The 27,362-nt window shown below is 41.1% G+C and overlaps 1 long non-coding RNA gene across 3 annotated transcripts in view; it reads right to left on the reverse strand.

Annotated features, from left to right (window-relative positions):
• The window catches only part of LOC140596302 (uncharacterized), a 128,186-nt gene that overhangs the window by 90,063 nt on the left and 10,761 nt on the right, over nt 1–27,362 (reverse strand). For 2 of the 3 annotated variants that reach the window (XR_011998336.1, XR_011998337.1), the window contains exon 4: nt 11,582–11,662. This is a non-coding gene — a long non-coding RNA (uncharacterized lncRNA). Of the gene's footprint in view, nt 1–1,349; nt 1,452–11,581; nt 11,663–27,362 lie in introns of those variants that run through there. The other variant, XR_011998338.1, reaches the window with a different exon arrangement.

A 27,362-nucleotide genomic window follows, 5' to 3' on the forward strand; every position in this document is an offset into this window, starting at 1 on the left:
GAGCTCATAGGTCATCCATCCTTTCACTGCTACAACAGCTGCCTTCCCACCCCGCCCCTCTCCCTTTCTCTCTTCCCTCTAGAGGGTCAGAGAAGCAGAAATTGAGGACTAAATGCCACGGTTTATCACCGGGTCCTTGGGCCAGCACTTGAGCGCATGTGTCAGTCTGTATAGGCGGGACACTGGCTCTAGTCCTGCCTCCTAGACATATCATGCCTAAGGCTCCTCTGACAAACTTTCATTCTAAGAGGGGTGTGTGGGGTGACAGGAGGGAGGAGTGGGGGGGGGGGAGTATGAACCTAAACCATGTATACTAGAATTTCTGTTTACGAAATTCTAAGTTTTGCCAGTATCAATGTCTAATGTTAGGTATCACAAAAGTTCTATGGCTTAGCATGACTGACTCACATTGGATTTTTCTATGTTCTCTGTGGTTCAGTTGCTTTAACTCCTAAGGAAAGCTTTCATGAGAACACCTTACAAAAGGATGCTCTACCTTCGCAGATGAACTAACGGATAAATCAAACGCGGTTATGCACAGGCAATGGAATATTATTCAGTCTTTTAAAAAAAGGAAATCCTGGGGTATCTGGGTGGCTCAGTGGTTGAGCATCTGCCTTTGGCTCAGGGTATGGGGTGTGATTCCGGGATCGAGTCTGGCATCAGGCTCCCTGTGAAACAGCCTGCTTCTCCCTCTGCCTGTGTCTCTGACTCTCTCTCCGTCTCTCACGGATAAATAAATTTAAAAATTTTTTTAGAATATAAATTAAAAGGAGAAAAAATCCTGTCATATGCTACAAAATGGGTGAACCTTGAGGGCATCATGCTAAATGAAATATGCCAGTCACAAAAAGGCAAATACTGCAGGACTCCAGTTATACAAGGTATCCAAAGCAATTGAACTCCTGGAAACAGAAAGGAGAATGGTGGTGGCCAGGGGCTGGGGGTGGGAAGTGTGAAGGGGAGATGTTACTTAATGAATACAGTTTTACAAGATCAAAGTTTTACAAGATTAAAGAGTTCTATAGATCTGTGGCACAACCATATGAATATAGTTCACACTACTGTACCAGAGAACATTAAAAATGGCTGAAATGGTAAATTTTGTGTTATGTGGGTTTTATTTTATTTTATCATAATTTAACAAACACACTCACTCCCTTCCCTCTGTTTTGGATATTCTGCATTTCCAATTCAACAATTTTGACATTAAAAAGCAAAACAAATAATTCAGTGAGTTTTCTTTTCGAAAATGAAAACCCTTCCAATTAACTGCTTTGAAGATCCAAGAAGAATTACAAAGTACTTGAAACCATTGCTTGTGACAAACTTTGTCACTTTAAGCATGCGTGACATTTCCATAGCAGGAAGGATCCCCACATTCTTCTCGAATGGTATGCGTGGTATGCTGGATTGCCTTTTAAATCAAATGAGGCTGCTGATATGTAGCCCTTTAGCAAAAGAAGAATATATCACAAGACAGTCTTAGAGACTGAACACTGTGGCTATTATCACAAAGGCAGCGAAATGAATAATTCATGCAGAGAGGGAGTGTACAAGTGTTTGGAACAACTGTGACTTCATGAATGGCTCCTGCACTGGCTCCCTCTCTACCAAAATTCTCTTTACTTTCTCATGACTCCAAACACTGATCCAGCATGCATTCCTCCAAAATGTAAAAGTTACTCTAAGGAAACAACATTTGAGAGAAGGACAGAAATAACTCTTAAATTAACAGAGCAAAAAAGGCAGGGTTAACTTTCCTTTCAGAAAGGGCTAACCTCAAAGAAAACTAGGCATTTTTTATTTCACCTTTCTACTGTTAAGAATGATGACTTGAGGGACGGGCTCAAACTTCCAAGGCTATTCTCCTGTAAAGAAATGTAATGAGGGGAAGCTGGTTGGCCCAGCAGTTGAGGGTCTGCCTTTGACTCAGGTCATGATCCCAGTCAGGGAATCAAGTCCCGCATCGGGCTCCCTGTGAGGAGCCGGTTTCTCCCTCGGTCTATGTCTCTGCCTCTCTCTCCTGTCTCTTGTGAATAAATAAATAAAATCTTGAGAAAAAATGTAATGAATGTTTCCATCTCTTAGGCCTTTGACATTAAGAAACAGGTACTTGGGCAGCCCAGGTGGCTCAGCGGTTTAGTGCTGCCTTCAGCCCAGGGCGAGATCCTGGAGACCTGGGATCAGAGACCCTCATCGGGCTCCCTGCAGGGAGTCTGCTTCTCCCTCTCCCTGTGTCTCTGCCCCCCACCTCTGTGTGTCTCTCATGAATGAATAAAAAAAATCGTAAAAAAAGAAAAAAAAAGAAACAGGTACTATATAACCACATTTCCCAGTAACTCAAGACTCCTTGGTTTTTGGGATCTAGGATTTTGAAGGACAGTTTCCTTTGAATTTCACCGCAGGTATTATTCAGGCACATGAAATTGCAAATGAGATAAGAAATATATTTGCATAGTTTCCAGGTGATTTGCAGGCTCTTCCACAAAACTGCAGTGGATTTTTTTTTAAAAAGGGAAAGCTCGTTTCAGAAACCCATTTGGGCATGCCAGATTTTCTTACTTCAGCCCCATCTGAATGAACTCACACATGGTGTCACTGCTACCAACCCAGAGCACTGGCCTGGAGGTACAGATCAAAAAGCAGAGAGAATCAATCTGTGAAACTTTATCCTGGGAAAAGCTCTCCATGAACATACCAGCCTAGGAGAGGCCAAAGTAGGCATGTACATGCTGGTGATGGTCTGAGTAATGAATAAAGCAAAGATGCCAGTGCAAAGAGTCATCAGTTTAAGCAATAATCTGTGGCCCCAAGCTGAAATCGGCAAACCCTATAAATTCCTCAAATTCACATGCTGTTGAGCAGACAGGTGCTTAAACTATGATGTTGGCAAGGCCTGATTCTGCCCTTTTCATCCCTCATTGTCCATCATTCCCAAATCTAGCCACAGGAAATGCTAATATAAATGCTTTATATTAGCTTTATTATTAGCTACATGGTATTCGTTCAAGGGAGTTTTTAAGATCTCTTCCTCACAAAGATGTCCATGTTTTAATAGGAAGCACTAAAGATCTCTGAGACACCAAAAATAAACCCTAACTAGAGTACTGGAGGTTCCTAGAAGCCAGAGATGACTTCTCCCAATGGCTAAAGCCTGCCCCTTCCTTCCTTGTGGACAGCACCAGGCTCCCAACATCAACCCTGATGCACCACGTATGAACTACTTCTCTCTGATATAGCACAAAGGCCCCATGTGAGCATCATCCCCCTCTCAAATTGGGCAGGGTGGGCTGCATGCATGGCCATGAGAGAATGGGCATCTGGAATCCTCAGCCCAGGGTTCAAACTTAGCACAAAAAAGCAGACAGCAGGACCTCCTCAAACCAGTCCTGTCTTGTCCTTATCTAAAGAAAGAAACACAAGAGACACATTTAACAACTGTTAGAACTAGCTGGCCCCTCTGGCTTTCTAGTGACCCAATACCAACACAGGGCATCCCTCTAAACAGTTCCAGAATTAGAACCAGCATCTCTACCTAGAAGCTGCAAAGAGAGAACAGAGCTTTGATTGAGTGTCCTTTGGGATATTATTTAGATCTACGTGGTCTGAAAGAGGCACACTGTGTACATTAAAACCAAGTGGTAGAATTAGGGACAATTCCTGCCATTAACAGCCAACATTCCCTATGTGTGTGTGTGTGGGGGGGGGGAGTCATGAGTCAAAAGGGGTGTGTGTGTAAAGGTAGTAACAGTTGTCCCTTATTGCATAAATAATACAAGTAACCCCAGGCTTTAGTATTCTCACATATAATTTGGATAATTCACAGGTTCTCTAGAGGGATGCCTTGGGGCTTATAGATCAAACCCCTAAACCTAATTCTGAATTGTGGTAACCCACCATGCCTAATCTCTTCCCTCCCTACCTGCCCAGCAGAGAGCCAAATCCCACAATGAAACAAAGGGAAAAGCAGCAAATGCAAAAGGAGGAAAAGGAGTATCATGGTCGGTCTTAAACCACGCAGGGGAAGTACAGACATTTCAAAAAGAAATACATAGAGGAAAAGAGAAGCAAAGAAGAGGATAACAGAACAGGAAGAGGGCACACTATGGCAGACACTTCACACAGCACAGAGGATGTGCACATGGGGATCCAAGGGACCTTCTCCTCAACCCAACAGAAGCCAAGAGTTACACAGTTTTATGGCCAATCCAATGGTACCATCTACCCTTTCTCATTATGCTGCCATGTGCGAAAGTGCTTTGTAAATTGTAAGGTCAGCATGAGAGGAGTTTGACTTTTAGGATGGCTCTCTGTCCTCAGTGCCAACTCCCCTAAGAATAGGTCTGAGGCTGATTAAAAGTCCTGAAAGAATATGCTACATAATCACTCTCTTATATCTATCTCCCAACCCCCTTTCCACTCTGTCACATTTGCCTGGCAAAATCCAATTCCTCCTTAAATCCAGTTATTTGCCTACACCCTGCCTGTGCCCACTCAGTCAACAGCAATGAAAGAAAAATACACCCACACCAACTATTCATTTTAATAATGGCCACCAACCTCAAGTGGGCCCTGAGTGCTGCCTGACTGATAATCATGATACATTTTGCTGGTCCAATTACTCTAAGATTCTCCCTAATGACTATTTCATCCCCTTTGCTCTTTCCTCAAATCTCCAATGCCTCTCATCCTCACTCTCAGCTTGACGGCTCACTAGCCTACTTCCCTGCAACACCACAGACTGTCATAACCAACTTTCCACAAGCCCCCACCATTACCTAAGTCCTCTTTATCTACATCTGTGCCTACATCACTCAGGTAGGCTAAGCTCATGCTCTAAGAACAACAACTTAAAGCAACAGGATGCTAGATGTCCATAATGGTCAGCTAGGGGCTCCACTCTGTGTTGTCCCTACTCATGGATGTACGTTGATGAGCAACCAGCCTTTGGAACAGTGCTGGGGACCATGCACTGGGGGAAATAACTTTTCAGGATGTTCACACTGACAATTAAATGCCTACGCACAGAAATGACGTGTGTCGCTTAAAACAACACCAGTCATAAGCAGTTACATGACCCCACCATGACTTACAGAGCCAGCAAACAAAATCCTGCCATGTGTCAGTCAAGAAGGTAGAGAGTGAACCACATTTGACATTGGTGCTAATGACCTCCTATGAATTTGCTACACTCCTAAGTAAGATCAGCCCCCTTGTGTATTAGATCCTTCTTGCCTCATCAAAGACAACAGTTCTGTAACTGTCCCCAGTTTCTCTCATTTCATAAATGTTTCTCCCTCTACTGGATCATTCTTACCAGATGTACGTACCAATTGTATGATACATTACAATTACTTGGTTTCTCCTATCTCAAAAACAAAAATGAAAACCTTGACCTCATGCCTGCCCCCTTCCAGTGACAGCACCACTTCTGTTCCCAAACTCGCTAATTCCCCTCCTCCCAACCACTCTATTAAATAATGTGTCCCCTCTGTGCTATCCCTTCACCAAAAGGGTGCTCGCATATCAAGATCTACCATGACCTCACATCGCTACAGCCAATGGTAAATTTTCCATCCTTATCTTACCTAAACTAGCAGCTGCATTGAACACAACACTCCTCTTGGGATACTTTTCATATTTGACTCCCAAGACACTCAGTTTTCTTGGTTCTTCTCCTACTTTCCTGGCCACAGCTATTCAGTCTTTCTTGGTTCCTTCTGTGTGCCTTTAACCATCAACAATAGGGTGTCCCAGGGCTCAGTGTTCAGCTGGCTCCTATTGTCTTCTACAGCTCCCTGCCTTGGTGGTCTCACGTGAGCTCACAATTCTGTATGCCATCTATACACTGATGACTCCCAACTGTCTAGCTTCTGCCTAGATGCTTTTAAACTAAGAGATACTCAGCTATCCAAGTGAGTATGCAATAATGCCACATGGATACTGTCTTAGTCCGTTCAGGCTGCTGTAACACAAACACCATAAACTGGATGGCTTATAAACACAAACATTTATTTCTCACAGATCTGGAAGCTAAGAAGTCCAAGATCGTGGTGCTGGCAGATTCAGTGTCTGGTGCAGGCCCACTTCCTGACAGCCATCTTTTTGCTGTAGCCTCATAGGGCAGAACACAGGCAAGGGATCTCTCTGGAGTCTCTTTTATAAGAGCACTGATCCCATTCATGAGGGCAAAGCCTTCATAACCTCAACACCTCCCAAAGGTTCTACCTCCTAATAGCATCATCACTTTGGGGTAAGGATTTTAACACATGGGGGCACCTGGCTGGCTCGGTCAGTAGAGCATGCCAGTAGAGCAACCTTGATCTCAAGGTTGTTGAGTCTGAGCCCAAAACTGGGTATGGAGATTACTTTAATTTTTTTAAAAAAAGGACTTTAACATGAATGGGGGGTGTGTGTGACACAAGCAGTCTATAGCAGATGTCTAATTTTAAGAATTTTGTTAAGAAATGGGTAGCTAGAGGGGCACCTGGGTGGCTCAGTTTGTTAAGCATCTGCCTTCGGCTCAGGTCATGATCCCAGGGTCCTGGAATAGAGCCCCATATCGGGCTCCCTGCCTAGCAGGGGGGTCTGCTTCTACCTCTCCTTCAGCCTGCCCCTCCTGCTGTTTGTGCTCTCTCTCTCAAATAAATAAATAAAATCTTTAAATAAAGAAATGGAGAGCTTGAATAGGAGTATCATCTAATCTGTCTTTTGGATGTGGAGACTGCCAGGCTCCCAGAAATAAACTAAGTCCCCAATGGTCAGAAAGAGGAAGAATTCTGGTCACCTGATGCTCTTTATTTTTTTAAGATTTTATTTATTTACTCATGAGAGAGATGGGGGGGGGGGGGCGCGCAGAGACACAGGCAGAGGGAGAAGCAGGCTCCATGCAGGGAGCCCGACGTGGGACTCGATCCCGGGTCCCCAGGATCACGCCCTGGGCTGAAGGCAGACGCTTTAACTGCTAAGCCACCCAGGGATCCCACCTGATGCTCTTCTAGCCACCTCTCCACCTCCACTAAAAGAATACTTCTGCCTGGGCATCATAATGGTAAAGATAAAGAGGAGGGTAAATCAAAACAGCAACCAAAAAATAAAACAATAACAAGATTAAGGATGTTTCTAGTAAAAAATGGAAAACACCTAGAGTAACAAAGGAGCAATCCATAAAACCTTAACAGACTCTAGGGGATCCCTGGGTGGCTCAGCGGTTTAGTGCCTGCCTTTGGCCCAGGGCATGATGCTGGAGTCCTGGGATCGAGTCCCACGTCGGGCTCCCTGCATGGAGCCTGCTTCTCCCTCTGCCTGTGTCTCTGCCTCTCTCTCTATGTCTATCATAAATAAATAAATAAATCTTTTAAAAAAAAAAAAAAAAAACGTTTAAAAAAAAAAAAAAAAACGTTTAAAAAAAAAAAAAAACCTTAACAGACTCTTAAACTTGATCCACCGACTTTGTGGAGATCTCAGGTAACTCTAATATGGAGTCAACTTCATTCTCAAAGACATTCCATCCACAGACTGCATACCAGAAAGGGATTTTAACTGAACAGGTGCTTTGGTCTCTGGAGCTGGTCAATTGGTGAGAAGGCTTGAGAGAGAACATTTGCAGCATTGCTAGGAGTAAGGCTTGCCAAATGATCACCTCCCTCCTGACATGTACAATTTCACTTTGGCTTCACCTTTTTTACTTCCCAGCAACATGACAAGGTTAGTTTCACAGCAAGAAGCCCATTTCTTTCAAATCCAAATGGACAACTTATTAAGGATTTGAAAGGCACTAGCAACAAAAAGTAAAAGCTTGGTTACCATGCCTGAGCAAAGGTCACCTGGAGTGCTATCACATAACCCAGATCATTTTCTTAAGGTGCCAAGTCCTCATGTCCATACAAGTTACAATGCTGTAGCACAGACACCTACATAGGCATTTCATTGTGCCAAATGTAACTCTATCTGAAAAAATTAAGTCACAACGTTAAACTCAATGTACTTAACTGTTCTTATTGTGTTTCCCTGTATGAAAGATGCAATAGGGACGCCTGGGTGGCTCAGCAGTTGAGCATCTGCCTTCGGCTCAGGACGTGATCCCGGAGTCCCGGATCGAGTCCCACATCAGGCTCTCTGCATGGAGCCTGCTTCTCCCTCTGCCTGTGTCTCTGCCTCTCTCTCTGTGTCTCTCATGAATAAATAAATAAAATCTTAAAAAAAAAGAAAAGAAAGATGCAATAATTGGACCAGATCATTTTTAATAATGCCCCCCTCAGATAATTCTTACACAGGAGGAGCACAAGCCACACGTACGGAAAAACAATGGCTCAGACAGTGCCTTGGATGTTCTTCTAATGGTCTGGGACTATAAAGCAGTTTAAAAAGGAGGCAAAACACAGGAAGCCAACTCTGACCATAACAAGTATTAAACTAGTGATATGACAAGTTATTAGTCCTACATGATCACCATTAATGTGTATTACGTCTATGTATAAAGAATGCACATAAAACCTACAGAATGAAGACTAAAAAGCAAATGAATACTAAAAATTATTAGCAACATTTACTTTCAGTAACAACAGAGCAGGTAGTTGGGGACAATACACCCACTGAAAATAACAGCTGAGCAAAGGGGAAGAAAATATCTTAAAAAGGTACAAAAGAGCTATTCAAATTGTGGGTAACCACTGAGTACCAAGTCTAAAGGTGGGTAGGAGGACATACATGGGGAAGTTTTGCTCAGATACAGTTGCAGTTGGCATGATGAAATGCATAAACCCCTATATAGAGGTCTGTCTAGGCTACAGGATTGTAACTTGTGTGGAAATACAGACTTGGCACCTTATGAAAATGATCTGGGTTATGTGTGCTAGCACTCCAGGTGATCTTTGCTTAGGCATGGTAACCAACCTTTTACTTTTTTGTCACCATCGCCTTTCAAATTCTTAATAAGTTGTCCATTTGGATATGAAAGAAATGGGCTTCTTGCCGTGAAACTAACCTTGTCATGTTGCTGGGAAGTAAAAAAGATGAAACAAAAGTGAAAACACGACTGTATTTGCGGATACTCTCAGAAAATGAGAGGATGAAGATTATTTCTGATGGCCTCTCGGGGAGAAAAAACAGAAGTTGGGGCCCAGTAAGAATAGACTATCTCATCTGGGGATTTAAAAAAAAGCAGACTGAACAGAAAGTAACTAGCCCTCATAGGGACTTACAGCCAAGCTTCAAGTCATCTGGGTGGCTCAGATGACTTAGATTAATAAGAGGCTTCCAGAAAGCTAGTACCTTCAGGCATCTGACAGCAGAAAACAAAAACATTCTTTAGGGGCATAAGGCATATTAGATTTTCAAACACAATATCCAGATACAATCAAATGTAACCGTTTATGCAAGAAGAAAAGAAATCGCGAGCAAGAAAAAACAGAAACAAGACACAACAGAAAAAAAAAGACTCCAAATATTAGAACTGTCAGAATTGGACTGTAAAATAACTACTCCTGACATAAGGGGCTAAGAGCCAAACTTAAAATTTTCATTAGGGTTGGGACGCCTAGCTGACTCAGACCAAAGAGCATGCAACTCTTGTTCAGGGTTGTGAGTTCAAGCCCCATGTTAGGTATAGAGATACTTAAAAAATAAAATATTGAAAAACAATGTATCAGTAGGGAACTAGAAATTATTCTCTTTTTAATGACATGGGTGTGAGAAAAAGAAAATATCAGTTCTACATGTGAAAATCAATCTTTTTTAAATTAGGAGCTCAACAGATTAAGAAAATTAGTGAGCTGAAAGGTAAATTGGGTGGATAGAAGCATTCAGAACAAATTACAGAGAGGCATAAGGATGGACAAAAGTGCCAGAGTAAGAGGTATGGTAGTTTCTAAAGATAGGACACAACAAGCCACGCTTCCCAGTATTCATGAACTTGTGCCATCCCCTCCCAAATTAAAGCTTAGTCAGTTTTCAAGTTCTGGTTAACTTTAACTAAAGGAACAGAGTCAAAGCGATACCGGAGTCAAAGTGATACCATACGAGTTCTGGGCTTATTTCTCAAGGAAGCCTGACCACTTCGATTTTTCCAGAAGCTCTTTTAGGAGCCTAGAGTCGCCATGTAAGAAGCCTTTCTGTCCTGCTGGAGAGACTACATGGAGAGACCATGACTAGAGGCCTAGTCCTAAGATTTCCTGTCACCTCTATCGAGATCGACCTTCCAGTTGTCCCTATCCAGGACACCAGATATGTCAGTGAGGGCATTTTCAATGTTTGAGCTGCATATGCCTTCTGTCTGCAGTCTCATGACAGATCCCAAGCAAAAGCAGAAGAATTATCCAACTGAGCCCTAATCTACCGACAGAATTTTGAATAGTGAAATGGTTGCTGTTCCAAGCCACTAATTATTAGGGACTTGTGTACAAGAACAGGTAACTGAAACAAATATTTTACTGGAGATAGAAGAATGAGAAAATGGACTAGGAACAACCTAGAAAGATAACAGTCAAGAACTTTCCAAAATTCACTCAAGATTCCACTCTCAGATTCCAGAAGCTCTAATAAACCCAAAAAGGGTATATGAAAAGCTTTCGACACAACATAGTAAAAACGCAGAAAATTAAAGATGCAGATAAAATTTTAAAAGTGACAAACTAGAAAAAAATAAAAATAAAAAATAAAAGTAACCAGAGGAAAGAGGCAAATTATATCCAAAGCAACAATAATAAGGGGTGCCTGGCTGGCTCAGTCAATGCAGCCGGCAACCTTTGATCTTGGGATTGTGAGTTCATACCCCACATTGGGTGTAGAACTTACTTATAAGTAAAATCCTTAGGGATGCCTGGGAGCCTTCAATTCAGGTCATGACCTCAGGGCTTCCTGCTGGGGGCGAGGGGGTCTACTTGTCCTCCCCTTCTCTGTCCCTCACCCCTGCTCACGCGCGCGCTCTCTCTCAAATAATTTTTTTTTTAAACTAAAATCTTTAAAAAGGAGGGGACAATAATTAGACTGATGACTGTCCACAAAAAAAATTACTGGGGGCACCTGAGTAGCTCCGTGGTTGAGCATCTGCCTTTGGCTCAGGTCATGATCCTGGGGTCCTGGGATCAAGTCCCACTTAGGGCTCCCCGCAGGGAGACTGCTTCTCCCTCTGCCTATATCTCTGCCTCAATCTCTTTGTTTCACATGAATAAATAAATAAAATCTTTTTTAAAAATTACTGAAGTTGGAAGGCAATAGAATGATATCTTCAAAGAGCTAAAAGGAACTATTTGCCAACTGGGAATCCTATAAGCAATGAACACACCGCTCAAGAATGAAGGGGAGAAAAATACTTTTAGAGTAACAAAAACTGAAAAAAAAAAAAACCATCACTAGCAGTACTACATTAAAGGAAATAGAAATGATGTTTTGTCAAGCAGAACAATTAAAACAACTCCAATTTATTTGAAAATTAAATAATATCTAAGTAACTCAAAGGTCAAAGAAAAAAAGTAAAAAATCAACAATATTTCAAACTGTATAACAAACTTACATCTTCAAATGTATAGATTAAAGCCTAAACTACTTAAAATAAGAAATATGTATGTTAGAGGGGTACCTGGATGGCTCAGTTGGTAGAGCATGTAACACTCTTGATCTCGAGGTCATGAGTTCAAGCCCATGCTGGGTGTACAGCTTACTTAAGAAAAGGAAAGAAAGGAAATAAATATAATATATATGTTATTTTCTAAGAACAGCTAAAAGTTACAAAGCTAAGTATGCATCTCAAAGCATTAAGACCAAAACTAGGGCAGCCCGGGTGGCTCAGCGGTTTGGCGACGCCTGCAGCCCAGGGTGTGATCCTGGAGACCTGGGATCGAGTCTCATGTCGGGCTCCCTGCATGGAGCCTGCTTCTCCCCTCTGCCTGTGTCTGTGCCTCTCTCTCTGTGTCTCTCATGAATAAATAAATAAAATCTTTAAAAAAAAAGACCAAATCTAAACCAAAGAAAGCACAAAGAAGGAAATCCTAATGAGAGCAGAAATTCAATGGAAAACCAAGCATAAAATAGTAACAATAGGCAAAAGTATGAATTGGCCATTTGAGAATATTAATAAACATGCTAAACCTCTGAATGAAAACCGATGATTAAAACAGAGAAAAAAGACATAACTGCAGATAGTGAAGATTAGAAAGCATATTTAAACCAACTTTATCCCAAAAAGTTTAAAACTTTGGACAACTTGGGAAAAATTCTCAAAAAATACAACTTACGGAATCACAAGAAATATAAAACCTAAACAGTCCATTAAGAAACTGAATCAGTAATTAAAAACTTTCCTACAGTAAAAAAAAATAATAATAAACTGCATACCTAGATGGCTTCACCATCAAGTTCTACCAAAAATTTACGAAAGCAGTAACACTTAACACAAGATTTAAGGCTAAATTATACAAACCTATCCAGAGAACAGCAGCAAAGGGCACGTCCAGAGCTTGGAGTTTAGATTGAGCCAAGTACAAAAACACAACTAGAGCTATGCAAGAGCTGAAAATTATAGGCCAGTCTCATTCCTGATCACAGATTTAAAAATCTTAAAGAAAATATCAGGCACATCAAATCCGCATTATTTCAAAAGGACCATATACCTATTCAAATTGAATTTAAATCTGGACTCCACCCTTCATTTCTCTTCAAAGTCAGTCAATATAATTGGCCATATTAATAGAGTAAAAGAAAAAAATCAGATTCTCATCTTGATACAGAAAAAGTGACATCTATTGATTAAAAAAGTAACTCGAGCAACAGAAGGAAAATTCATCCTCTAAAAGAAGATAACATGCCAAAACCTGTAAGAAACATAATACTTACAGGTAAAATCTCAAAAGCATTCCCTTTTAAAAAGGGGAATGAGACAAGGCGTCTACCATCATTTCTTCTACTCAACAGTGTACTAGAAGTCTTGGCCATGACAGTAAAGCAAGAAAAAGATATAAGGGTTAAAAAGGAAGAAAAACGTAGTATTATTGACAGATGAGAATACTATGTTCATAGAAAAAAAAAAAAATCAAAGGCCTCACTATATTACTACACTTTTAAAGGGCTTTAATTACCAAGATTATGGACTATAACATCAAAGCTCAAAAAAATTTTTTAGTTTTTTATATACTAGCAATTGTTAGAAATAAAGTTCTGATAAATATGCCATTTTCATCACATAAAAATCTATTAAGTACATGGAAATAAATCTAACAAATTATGTACACGATCACTATGCAGAAAATGGTATCACTGAATCTGTTGAGCAAATAAAGGCAGATGCAAAATACATGCTATATTAATCTATTCACATAAAGCTTAGAAATCAGCAAAACTACATAATTTACAGATAAATATTTAGATAGTAAAATTAAAAAGCAAAACAAAGGAGGGATTTTCATAAAGCTAGGATATCTCTGGGAGAAAGGGCAAATGACTAGAGGGAAAAGAAGGCTTCCAGGTTCAATTTCTTGGCCTCAGTGGTGGTTAGATGGGTGCTTGTTTATAGTATCTCTTTCAGCTGCACAGTTTCTACCACATTTCTGCAAGTATACTGTATTTCATACACAGGCCTGTATACATGAAAGGTTTTTAAAAAATCCCCAAAGAACCATCTACCAAACAGAGGGGAAGTGGAGATCCATATGGTAAATGGCTCTTTGAGACATAAGGATAAACTAATTTGGAACAATCACTTTGAAGAAACACTTAAAATGAAATGTCTTTATTTAAAAAAAAAAAAAAAACAATACAAAAAAAAAAAACAAAAAACGGAGGACTAACAGGAAGGAAGCCAGTCTCCCTACCAGGGCAGCCAAAAGCATGGTTTTAGAGTCAAAAAAGTCTCAATCTTAGTTCTACCACATTCTAGCACTGCAGTCTTGGGAAGGTTTGGTGTTTTTTTGTTTTTTGTTTAGCAAAGTCTAGTTTTCTGTACTGCAAAATAAGGATTCCACTTAACTCAGAAAGATTAGAGAGAATATATCTGCAGTGTCTTGTCACGTAACAGAAGATCAGTAATGAAAACCGCTTTTGTAATTACCTCTGCTATAACTAGAAGGTGAGTGCCTCCCCATTATTAGTAAGTTTACAGTCTTGAACTGACACGTAAGGTTCTGACCAAAGGCATTACCAGTCATTCGGTTAATAAAAATTGATCATCAGGAACTACCTCACTTGAAATCATTACTAAATGACAAGTTTTACAGAAATCTCAATAAATTACATTTAATACATTCAATAAATATGGTTTTAGTAGGCTGCTCCAACAGTTCCTTTCTGAAAAGAATTATAAGAATCCTTTTTACATGTGTTTGTTATATGACCACAGTATAACCTGTACATAAAAAAGAGTCTTCACAGTATGAAAGCTTTAAGGACATAGATGTCACACAGCACTAATGAGTAATTTATCCACATTAGTCCAAAAGTATTCATATCCACAGGTATTCACCACAGCAGCGTGAGCTGATCATGAGCGCTCAGCCCATCTCATTCATACGCAAGCCATAAAAGAACCATGGCCATGGAAGATCCATTCAACCTGTGAAAAACAAAGTAGTAACAGGAAAAAAGAATGCGTCTAAGAGACAAACAGATCTGCTCACAAATCCAGGCTCTGCCATTTCCTAATTAAACATTCTCTTTAAGCCTCGGTGTCCAGAGTTGTCCCAATGAAATAAAACCAATCTCAAAGGACTGTTGAACAGAAATTCCTCACTGCAGAACTGGGGCGGGTTGGCGGGGGGGGGGGGGGACCGACCATCATTCTGTGGAGTAAGCCACCTCTTAACTCAGATATCCCACCCCACCAGATTGTGCCTGCTTTTTCACACAGGTGTTTCTTTGTTAAGTGTCTCATAGAAGTTGACTAATAATACAGCCATTAATTAGACTAATAATAAGCCATCAGTACAAAATTAAAACCCCAGCACAAGGAATTAAAATCCCAGAAATTCAGAGCTGCAGAGAGCGAGCCCGGAGACTACCAGATACTCTAGACATAACCAGGTGCCATCTACCTGGGCTTACATTTTTTACATAGATGATCACTACAATGTGGTTAATTGTTAAGGATTTGTTAAAGGTCTAGAAGAGTAATTCTCAACCCCGGCTAAACATTACAGCCACGTAAGTAGTTTAAACACACATGCACACGTTCCACCTTCAATCAGAATTGAACCAGAAATTTGAAGTAGAACATGGGTGTTAACCATTTTGTAAACCTTCTCCTGGTGATTCTAATGAACAGCAAGGGTTGAGACCACCAAAGCAGAAGAAAAGACAGCAAAGAAACCTGTCTGTACTTCATAGTCAAAAAAATTGCCTTAATAATTATGTGGCCCTTTTTCTATCCCACTAAAAATGAGTCAGATAAAGAGCAACCCAAAAGATCCAGGCTGTATTTAAACAATTTCACAATCAGGGGACCTGGGTGGTACAGCCAGTTAAGCATCTGACTCTTGGTTTTGGCTCAAGTTGTGATGGAGCCCTGCATTAGGCTCCGCACTCAGCATTGAGTCAGCTTGGGAATCTCTCTCCCTCTGCCCCTCCTATCTGTGTTCTCTCTCTCAAATCAATCATTTTCACACTCAAGAGTTATTTGATATAATATAATTAAAGGAGACATACAATTAACTTCTCTGGAACACTACTCATACAAAAAGCACATTTTGGTATTGTCATGTTAAGAAAAATGGAACACTACTGCTTTTGCCCAGGGCTTTGCACTTTCTCTCGTGATTTTATCCATGCTAAACAGTGCATTAGAAAGTCACTCCAAGCGTAACATTTTTAGTTATCCCATATCAAAATGAAAAGTGTTAACAGTGGCTATCAAAAACATGACTTTTGTTTTTCTGTACTGTCCACTTTGTACAACGTGTATTTCTACCCATGTTCCAGAGATTCTTGGTTTATTTTCTAAATTTCTCCTATAGAAATAAGTCGTTACTATAGTAATATTTACCCACCCTGATATTCTTTCCCATTTGCTTATTCTAGGGCTTTTGCACATAGCAACCACACAAATCTCTGCTGCAAGCTGCTCATAGCACTCAGATCCTTGGCAACATTCAGAAATGAATATATCTTTAAACTATGGGAACACTTAGCTGAATACCATAGTTTCAAATGTATTTAAAGTGCTTTTTGTGCAAAATCCATCCCAGATTTGTCAATTCTTACTATAAGTAACACATTTCTCTTTATCTTCACGCAGGTGGATGAGTCAAAAACTATAGCAGAATAAGCTGGCACAGGAGTCTGCTCATTATTAACGTATTTTGGAGTTGAAGACATTTACTCCTGGCATGTATAGCTAACGAGTGATTATTTAGTATACATGTATTTTCCTCCCCACAAAAGTTGCAAATAAACGGTATCTTTATGCAGATTGAGAATGGTCCTACTCTTTAGATAAGAACTTAGCAGTTACTATGGTAGATGTTTGAATCGATAGAGTATTAGTAGACTGCTACCTACGCTTTGTCAACATATTTTCCCTAGAAATAACTTATGTGGAAAGACAGTGGATATGATTCTTTGCATATAAGTTCCCGTTTGTGAACTCATAAAGGAGTAATAGATTAACACCTACCTGATTATCACAGGAGGGGAGTCCAGTTACAGAAAGGGTCATAAAGAGCACAATCACAGCCTCTTCTCTTAACTTTCGGTAACAAGGCTTTGCAGAAAGAATAATTAGTTATAGACATATGTGTGCACACACTCAAAATACGTGGAGATGTAAGTAGATATAAATGTGTGTATTTGTACACATAGAACTTTAAAATACATAGAATTTTACAATACATACAACCATACATACATATCCACAAAGTAAAGTGTGGATAATACTGAATTAGCTAAAATCAAGATCGAGGACAGTGCCGGTGGTGCAGCAAGTTTAGTGCTGCCTGCAGCCCAGGGCATGATCCTGGAGACCCAGGATCTCTCTCTCTCCCTGTCTCTATGAATAAATAAATAAAATCTTTAACAAAAAATAAAATCAAGATCGAAGCCCCCAAAGACCCTAATGAGTAATGTCTTCATTCTCTTTTTTTTTTTTAATTTATTTATTCATGAGAGACAGAGAGAGAGAGAGAGAGAGAGAGAGAGAGAATGAGGAAGAGAGGCAGAGGGAGAAGCAGGCTCCATGCAGGGAGCCCGACATGGGACTCGATTCCGGGTCTCCAGGGTCACGCCCTGGGCTGTAGGCAGCGCTAAACCGCTGAGCCACCAGGGCTGCCCTTCATTCTCTTCTTAATGTTTATTCTAAGTCCATTTATAGTAGGAGGGAAAAGGGTTGAAAAAAAATCACAATAGGGGAGTTTTTCCAAATAGTATCCACCAGCAGGTTGTCTCAGCCTAATGATTCGTGGTCTCTTGGGTGTATGATGGGGGCCTGTTACTCTGAGCTGGGTTTGCGATGAGTCACACAATGGCTGACTCACTTTCCTCCATGACTAACCAGTGCAGGAGTTTGTCGGTGAAGGACCCACAGCCCACCACAAGGCGGCACCCCAGGGAAGGAAGAGCGTAAGGTTAGTGGGTTCCAAGAGAAAAAGATTCTTTGGGCTGCACGAAGGAAATAGCATATAGCCACAAAATACAGAATATGCAGCTCACTGATGAACCGGGGACTCTGTGCAGTCAAGTCAGCATCTGATGACAGAATTATCTTCAGTATGTTGCAAAGGACTGGTTGAAAGACTTAAAGAAAAAAAAAGAGGTCTAAAAAGTTGCAAAGTGAATTTAACCTGTGGTCAGACCCCTAATACTAACATATAATTTGGAAGAAAAAGAAAAATATATTAAATGTTAGACTGATTTCCCATTTTCTATTTAAAAAGAGGGGGGGATCAAAATTCTTCAGACACAAGAATTTCACACTTGGACAAAAAGCTATCCTGGAATACCTGGGTGACTCGGTGGTTGAGCGACTGCCTTGGGCTCAGGTCATGATCCCAGGGTCCAGGGATGGAGCCCCACATTGGGCTCCCTTCTCAGTAGGGAGCCTGCTTCACTCTTTCTTGCTCCCTCTACTTGTGCTTTGTTCTCTCTCTCTCTCAAATACGTAAAATCATTTTTAAAAAGAGAACACTTTTCTTTTAAAACAGCATTTCTAGGGCATGAAACTTAAGATTCTCCCTCTCCCTCTGCCTCTACCCTCTTCCCTCTCTAAAAAAAATAAATATAAATAACACAGTATTTCTTTTTTTAAGATTTTATTTATTCATTCATGAGAGACACAGAGAAGGCAGAGACGTAGGGAGAGGGAGAAGCAGGCTGCTCGCTGGGAGCCTGATGTGGAACAGGATCCCGGAACTCTGGGATCACGCTGAGCCGAAGGCAGATAGTCAACCACTGAGCCACCCAGGCGTCCCTAAAACAGCATTTCTTTTTTTTTTTAAATTAATTTTTATTGGTGTTCAATTTACCAACATACAGAAAAACACCCAGTGCTCATCCTGTCAAGTGTCCACCTCAGTGCCCGTCACCCATTCCCCTCCAACACCCGCCCTCCTCCCCTTCCACCACCCCTAGTTCGTTTCCCCGAGTTAGGAGTCTTTATGTTCTGTCTCCCTTCCTGATATTTCCCAACATTTCTTCTCCCTTCCTTTATATTCCCTTTCACTATTATTCATATTCCCCAAATGAATGAGAACATACACTGTTTGTCCTTCTCCGATTGACTTATTTCACTCAGCATAATACCCTCCAGTTCCATCCACGTTGAAGCAAATGGTGGGTATTTGTCGTTTCTAATTGCTAAAACAGCATTTCTAAGGATGATCTAGATCAGTGCTCTTCAGAGTTTAATGTATATACCAATCCCTTAGGGATTGTGTTGAACTACAGAATCCAATTCAATAGGTCAGAGGTAGGGCCCAAGATGCCCCAATTCTAACAAGCTCTCACCTTGGAAATGTCAATTTCAGTTGCTTAGGAAATCGGGTCAGTAATTTTACATTAGCTCCTCAGTGACTGTGCACTTTTTAAAGGGACTTGGGGAGATATAATCCAAAAACTAGGCCCATTTTTCCCTGTATGACTAGAAAATCCACAGCATTGTGTGTACCTGAGTTAAAACCCAAGAACGTCAAGTTCCAAACAGACACGAAAATAGCACATCCAGTACCATGGCAAAATTATACCATCAAAGGGAGCTAATATTTGCTGGCGGCCTTTTACATGTCAAGCAAGCACAATGTGCTTTGGAGACATCATTTCTTTTCATTCTTCCATGTCAGAGGAGGCACCTGAGACAGAGCCTCTGCTCCAGGTCAGAATCTGAATTCACATTCCACCCCCATCTGTCTCTATGTGCTTTTATTTATTTCTATTTTTATGTTCCAGCTCTATGCATCCTATTCCCCACCAGGTGGTAGATGGGATCATTATTCCCAACTATTTCTCCCTCTGCATAATAGGGTTACTCATCCTTTTGACTGTCATGGGAGAGAAGTACATGTCCCCACTTCCTTGACTTTGGGTTTGGCCCCTATGACACACATTGACTAATGGAAATGTGAGCAGATATGGCACTAACCACCTCCAAACCGAGGTTTTAACTGTGTTGCGTGGTTTGGATTGTGCTCCTGCTCTTCACCAAGAGAACAGCATGTCCCAGATAGAAACTGTTCTTTCAGCATCACTTGTAATAATAAGAAAATTGGAAACCACCTTTTGTCTATTAAAAATGGTAATTACAAAGACACAGGCTATGGAAGAATACAGAATGTCAAATAAGAAACCCCAAACTAGGACTGCAGCTGTGGAGAGCTGCAACATACACACGAACAGGGACAAAAGGACAAGAAGGAAATCTACCAAAATATAATCAAGATTTTGTTGGACTCCTGGATAACTTTTGTCCTCTTCTCTATTTACTACATGTCTGTTACCGTGGCACGCTGCTTCAATAAAATACAAATTCATCTTCAACTTTCAAATTTCAAGGCAAGACTTTATAAGACATACCATCAGACAATACAGGCCATGGGCACGCCTTGCCAAACTGAGAATGTCACAACTCGGAATCTTCTCTTTTTTATGTGCAATAAAAACTCACAGTTGCAAGTTACTAGCAGTGTGACCTTGTATAAATTAACCACTCTGCCTGTTTCCTCATCCATAAGTGGTCTTAATACTGACTTCTTTGGTTATTTAGCACATTAAATATGGTAATATATAAGGCACCTGACTTATACAAGCATTCAATGAAAGCACCTTTTTTCACTACAGCTAATAACACAGAAAACAGATGTAATTATATCTGTTGTAGAAAGGGATTTATCAGTGAAGCATTAACCGAAGATAATATTCAAGGCAATTTAAAATCCTCAGCAGTCCATGAACCTAGCTCTAAGCAGATTCTACAGCACACACCACTTTTAGGGACCCTTGATTACCCTGAGCCTACCCAGGTAATCCAGTACCATTTTTTTTTTTTAAAGTAGGCTCCACACCCAATGTGGAGCTCCAACTCATGGCCCTGAGATCACAAGTCACATGCTCTATACCTAACTGAGCCAGCTAAGCACCCCCAGGATAATCTATTTTATTTTATTTTATTTTATTTTATTTTATTTTATTTTATTTTATTTATTTTGTTTATTTTATTTATTTTATTTATTTTATTTTTTTAGGATAATCTATTTTAAAGACACCTGAGTAGCAACCTAATTCCATGTGCAACTTTAACTCTTCTTTCCTTTCCTTTATTTAACATGTTCCACAGGTTCCAGGAATTAGGACACAGAATTCATCTGCGGGCCATTATTCTACCTAGCGCACGGTGATACCACATGCATAACAACTCAGTACTTCAGAAGCTGGCTGAAATCACAGATTCCCACAACAAAGCACCAAGGTGAATTGCTCTTTTCTATTTGTGTACTCTGATGTTCCCAGTGGTTGATCAACATTCAGTCTCTTATATCAGGAAAGCACATTTGCTTTTTTTTTTCCAAGATTTTTTTAAACTGATTTATTCATGAGAGACAGAGAGCATAGGCAGAGGGACAAGTAGGCTCCCCACAGGGAGCCCGATGCAGGACTCAATCCCAGGACCCGGGGATCATGACCTGAGCCAAAGGCTTAAACACTGAGCCACCCAGGTGCCCCAGAAAAGCACATTTCTGTTAGAACCATATTTAAATGAATGAATGCTCTCCATCTATTCAGCCCTGCTTCAGGGCCAACTGCCAGGGCCACATCTAATAGAGAAGACTTAAGGGCAGTCTCAGTTCATGAAGCCCTCACCAACGCAGGGGAAGGGGATGACCAAGTGAAACCCCAGTAACACTGAAATCAGAACTTCCAAAGTTCTGTGGAGCTGCAACAGGTTGTCAGTGAAGGCTTTCCTGAGAAAGGCATTTGGGTGAAATGTGTAGAGAGGAAAGAGAAGCAAGGGCTGAAGGCACTGAGGCTCAGGCACATTCTGTCAAGGATATAAGGAAACAGCCCCCTGGGCTGGGGAGCAGCGGAGTGGGCCCATGTCCCTGGGCTGCTGAATGGGAAGGCAGGACAGTGCCATTTATGAACTCCAAAGGAGAGGAGGAAGCCAGCCTAGATCCTAAGGATCACAGGGGCCAAAAGGCCAAAGAAGGAAGAAAAAGGACCTCAAAACTGGGCAGTAAATTGTTCCCCAGAGAAGCCAGAAAACTGCAACAAATGAGGGAAGAGGCGGAGCAGAGGAAGACAGAGGAAGGAGAAGGAGGGAGAGGACTTTTCTGGGCGGCCACCAAGCGCCAGCCACTGCATTTGTGCAGGACTATATAAGGAATGTGTGGAAAAATCATAAAGACAAAGAATTACGGGGGTTGCCAGAGGTTGGGAGGAGGGACCTATGAGAAGTTAGTATTTAATGGGGACAGAGTTTCAGGGTTTTTTTTTAAGATTTTATTTATTTATTTGACAGAGAATGAGAGAGCGAGCACAAGCAGGCAGAGTCAGGCCGAGGGAGAAGCAGGCTCTGCGCTGAGCAGGGAGCCCAACACGGGGCTGGATCCCAGGACTGAGAGTTCATGCCTGAGGGAAGGCAGATGCTTAACCATCTCAGCCACCCAGGCACCCCAGAGTTTCAGTTTTGCAAGACAAAGAAATGGGTTGGGGTAGACAGTGATGATGGGTACTGAACACTACTGAGTGATATACATAAAAATGGTTAAGATGGTAAATCTTACATTATGTGTATTTGGCCATGATTTTTTAAAATTGAAGGAAAAAGGAAAAGAATGAATGGAACTTGACAAAGGAGGGATTTCTCTGCTTATGAATTTCTCTTTCTAGCAGCCAAATATTGAAAAGAAGTAGTATGCGAGATTAAGTTAAAAAAAATCCTACAATAAGCTTGGACACCTTCATGGGCTAAGGAGAAGCAACAGTAAGGGAAATAAAGATAATATGGGATGACAGTATAAGTTCTGGAATAAATCCCAGAGAGGCAAACAGACTCAGAATCCAGAGAACATGTGGGGAGGGCAGTGGGGGGCGTAGGGGGAAGGAGGAGCTTTGGTGAGAGGTGAAGGACTCTCTTCTCCGGAGTGGAGAGAGGCGCCACCACAAGAAAGGGAGAAAGAGAGGGCTGGCTGTAAGGCAGGAGAGAAGTAAAGGATGTCAGAAGTTAGGGAGAAGAGAAACGGAGAACTGCAATGTCCAAAAGAAAAGGGAATTGCTTCATCTGGATCCCTGACCAAAATTCTAGAAGTCAGTTGCACATGTCAAGGTTTCAAGGGAGAACAGTGAAGTCTCAGTTGTGGTTTTATCTCGAAGCAGCTCTGTTACTTTTGCTAAGTCCGTTAAACTTCTTAAACTTCTTAACCGACATCTCTCAAAGAGGGGGATTTGCTAAAATAATCCCACTGTCCCTTCCAGCTCTACATTTCAATGGTTTTATAAGCAGAGAGTTTATCCTTTGCACCGTGTCAGTTTACCTACCTACCCACCCACCCCACCAACCCCCACCCCCACCGCCAAAGGAAAAAAAAAGGACTGAAATGATAACAAAAGTCAAGGTGTATATCATTTAAATACCCTTGGGCTGATTTCACATCTCACTTTGAATAGTGAGAGCCACAACAAACAGATGGTTCCCGCTGACAAGAGATGTGTCATTACAGTCCTAATGATAACTGATGTTTTTACAGCTCTTTACTCTTTATAAAGTGCCTTCACAGACCAATCATTTGTGATCTTCCTCACAACAGCTATGTGAGACCGGTATGGTCCTAGTATTCTTCTATCCATTTTGCAGTAGAGGCAAGTGAGCCTGACAAGTTGGTGAAGTGCCCAGGGTCCCAGAGCAGATTAAGTGACAAACCTAGGACTGACATGGGGACTCAGGACTCAAAACACAGGATTTTTTTTTAAATTGTGGGGTACCTGGGTGGCTCAGTTGGTGAAGCGGCTGCCTTTGGCTCTCAGGTCATGATCCCAGGGTCCTGGGATTGAGCCCCCCGCCCCCCCCCCCCCATTTCACTGATCCCTGCTCAGCACATGCTGATCCCTGCTCAGCGGGGAGCCTGCTTCTCCTACTTCCTCTGCCCTCCAGTCATGCTCTCTCTCCCTCTTAAATAAAAAAAAATCCTTTAAAAAAAAAAGAAAAATTGTTTCTTAGACACTGACACACAGTATCTAAGATTTCCCACTTGGTGTCACAAACATAGAAAACATAGAGGTCAAAAGAAATTTGCATAAGTTTGTGCTTTCACTTGATCCTGGCAAACAGTTTACTGAAATGCAAGTACAACCTTAATTTCCATGTGATAAATGATTGGAATCCAAAGGGCAGAAATGGTAAAGGATTATTAGAACCCAACAGTTCCAATGTCCTAACAGTCTCAGGATGAGAAAAATGGAGGTCTCCTCTGGGAGGAACAGCATGTGGGAGGCCGAGGCAACACTAGAACTCAGAGCTCCCACCAAGCCTAGAGCTCTTGGCCCTGGCCAGGTCTTACATAGCCTCTAAGAAAAGTTAACGACAAAACTGCTCCTTCACACTGAAATGGTTCCAATTTAAATAATGTGAGGGGCTCATTCTCTCCTTTTTACATGTGCAAACCATATGGATGCTGCCTAGAAATGGGCCTAGGATTCTCTGGAGCAAATTCTCCTCACAAATGAGAGGGTTTGTAATGAGTCATGCCTCATTTTAGTACAAAAGCGAAGAAAATGTGTCCAGTAAGGAACCCATCTGAGAGAACCTGAAGTCAAGTGAGAGTGCCTCCATTACCTTTGTCTACCTAAAAAGTGCTTTTTTTAGACAAATTAAAATTGAAAAACTAAAAAAATGAAAATATTTTGAAGAGGACCATATTGTCCAAGTAGTCCTATTTTCCTCCTCTGGCAGTAATATTGTAATGAGTCAGCAGGTGCTTCACTGCCAAAATTACTTTTATCACAAAGCTAGGAAATGTGGAATGCTTCAACTGAAGACTTCAACAAGGAGAATAGATGAGGACATGAAAATGATGTATATTATGAAATTGCAGATCCCACCTTATATGCTTCATAGAGAAAAAAATAGTATGAGGCTTTCTTGAGACTAGAAAGGATTCAAGGACAAGAATGTCAAAGGGGAGCCCTTCTGAGGTGAGCAGAAATCTCTGATTTTCTTCCCTCAGGGCACTTGGGAGCTGCGAAGACTTGCCAAGAGAAAAGATTTCTACCGAGGAAAAGTGATCAAAACTTCTTGGTGAACGTGCTAACGTAGGCTAATGTGACAAATGCAAAATACCCACATTTGTTCAGTTCTGGAGCTGTTAAGAGGAAGACTGAGATATTAGGCCAAAAGCTATTCAAAGGCAGAGTAAAGTCTCTAGTTTCACAGTGTTTTGAGGACATTTGTACCAAAGGAGGAGTGAGTGCTCCCTCAAATACATAACCAGGTTTCTCTTCAAAACAGTTGCAAGAACTTAAAATCAAGGGGACAAGAAGCTAAGCTCAAGACCCCCAAAGGGCAAAATTTAATCTCCCACAGTTTTCCAAGGCCAAGGAGACAAAAAAGTCTTCTACAGTTTCAATGAAAAGCCTGGAAGAACCACACCTGAGAAGCACAGCAACCACAGCTGGACTGAGTCTTCCTAAAACTGCAACCTGGCCTTGACTTAGCTCAACTCCCAATGGTGCGACTCCTCACTATATTTACCTAACAGAGGAAAAGGAGGAAATCATCTCTGGAGGAAGATGTGCCGCAGAACTAGTAAGATTCTTTCACACAAAATTGCTTGTTACAGGATTAAAACATTATAAGACTATTATGAGGTGAGAAAAAAAAATTGTAAGAAAATGTAACCAAGGGGACCTGGTGGCTCAGTGGTTGAACATCTGCCTTTGGCTCAGGTCATGATCCTGGGGTCCTGGGACTGAGTTCCACATCAGGCTCCCCGCAGGGAGCCTGCATCTCCCTCTGCCTATTGTCTCTGCCTGTCTCTGTGTCTCTCATGAATAAATAAATAAAATCTTTAAAAAAAAGAAAATGTAACCAATATTCAAGAGAGAACAAAGACAAGAGATGCAGACTCATAGATGCTCCAGATAACGGGATTCAGCAGACAAAACCTTTGAAATAATTGATTAGTCAAAGAAATTAGTCAAAGAAAATGAGACCAAAAAAAGGGAATTGGATGGAAAGATGGAGAATTTCAAAAAGGAACTAGAATCTAGGTCTACAGCCCTACCACCTTGAACACACTCAATCTCGTCTATAAAAATAATCAAATGGACATCATAGAAAAATAAAATACTTTAAATTAAGAAAAATATAATGTCTGAAATAACTCAGACGAGTCAATTAGCAGGGTTGGGTTTAATAGCAGGCTGGATGTAATAAACTTGGAATATAAAAGTTAATGGAAAACATCCCTATTAAAGCCCAAATAGAAGAGGGGAGGGGCACCTGGTTGGCTCAGTCCAGAGCTTGTAACTCTTAACCTTGGGGTTGTGAGTTCGAGTGCCATGTTGGGTGTAGAGATTACTTAAATAAAAATTAGGGCAGCCCTAGTGGTGCAGCGGTTTGGTGCTGCCTGCAGCCTGGGGTGTGATCCTGGAGATCCGGGATCGAGTCCAACATCGGGCTCCCTGCATGGAGCCTGCTTCTCCCTCTGTCTGTGTCTCTGCCCCTCTCTCTCTGTGTCTATGAGTAAATAAATAAAACCTTAAAAATAAATAAATAAATAAAATAAATAAATAAAAATTAAAAATTAAAAATTAAAAATAGAAAAGGGATAGAAAAAAACAGATCATAAAGAACATGGAAAAGGTCTGACCATGAAAGTGGTAGAGTCAGAAGAAAGTAACAGAACAGGGCAGTAGCAATATTTGAAGAGACAATGGCTGGGAATTTTTTTTTAAGATTTCTTTCTTTGTAGAGAGAGAGAGAGAGAGCATGCAAGTGGGGGAAGAGACAGAAGGAAAGGGAGAATCTCAGCAGACTGCCCACTGAGCTCGGAGCCTGACTTGGGGCTCAATCTTATGACCCTGAGATCATGACCTGACTGAATCAAGAGTCCAACACTTAACTGACTGAGGCACATAGGTGCCCTGAGAATTTTCCAATACTGAGGAAAGACATCAACCTTTAAATTCCAGAAGGTCAACAGACCAAAGCATGATGAACGTAAGGAAAACCAGACCTGGACTTGTGAATGTCAAATGTTTAGTACAAAAACATGGCAAGCACTAAGGAAATCATGTAGCAACCCCCAAACTTAGTCTGATACAACTTGGTCTTCCTATTATTGGAGGTAATGATAAAAAGGACACTGGGAGGGGCACCAGAACTCAACAGTAAAGTTTAAATTCTTTAGTAGGGTTATAGTCACTCTGCTCTTGACCAAGTACAGGAAAAGTCTACAGTAACATAAATGTGAATATACTATTATGGATGGTTGCCTCTTGGTTTCTACCTGGCCACAGATTGCATTTCATGAACCTTATAATGTGACTTCATTTTATGCTATCAAAAATTTTTAATCCCAGGGGTGCCTGGGTGGCTCAGTTGGGTAAGCATCTGACTTCAGCTCAGGTCATGATCTCAGGGCCCTGGGATCCAGGCCCTGCTCCACGGGGAGTCTGCTTGAAGATTCTCTCTCCCTCTGCCCCTCCCCCACTGCTAGTGTTCTCTCAAATAAATAAAATCTGTAAAAAAAAAATTTTAATCCTAGTAATAGTTTTATGGTAGAGTTTACTAAAATCAGGGGGAAAAAACACTGATGGAGTAGCAGAATAAGATGGGACTCTAGAGGTAAACAGTCCAACCCCTATGTTAGGGGATAACCAAACTGAAGCCTGGAGCAATAAGAATGATGTGCACAGCACCCACAGCTATTTAGAAGCTGACTGGAAATCTTAAC

Source organism: Vulpes vulpes, chromosome X (genome assembly GCF_048418805.1).
Source record: "Vulpes vulpes isolate BD-2025 chromosome X, VulVul3, whole genome shotgun sequence".
Lineage (NCBI taxonomy): Eukaryota > Metazoa > Chordata > Mammalia > Carnivora > Canidae > Vulpes > Vulpes vulpes.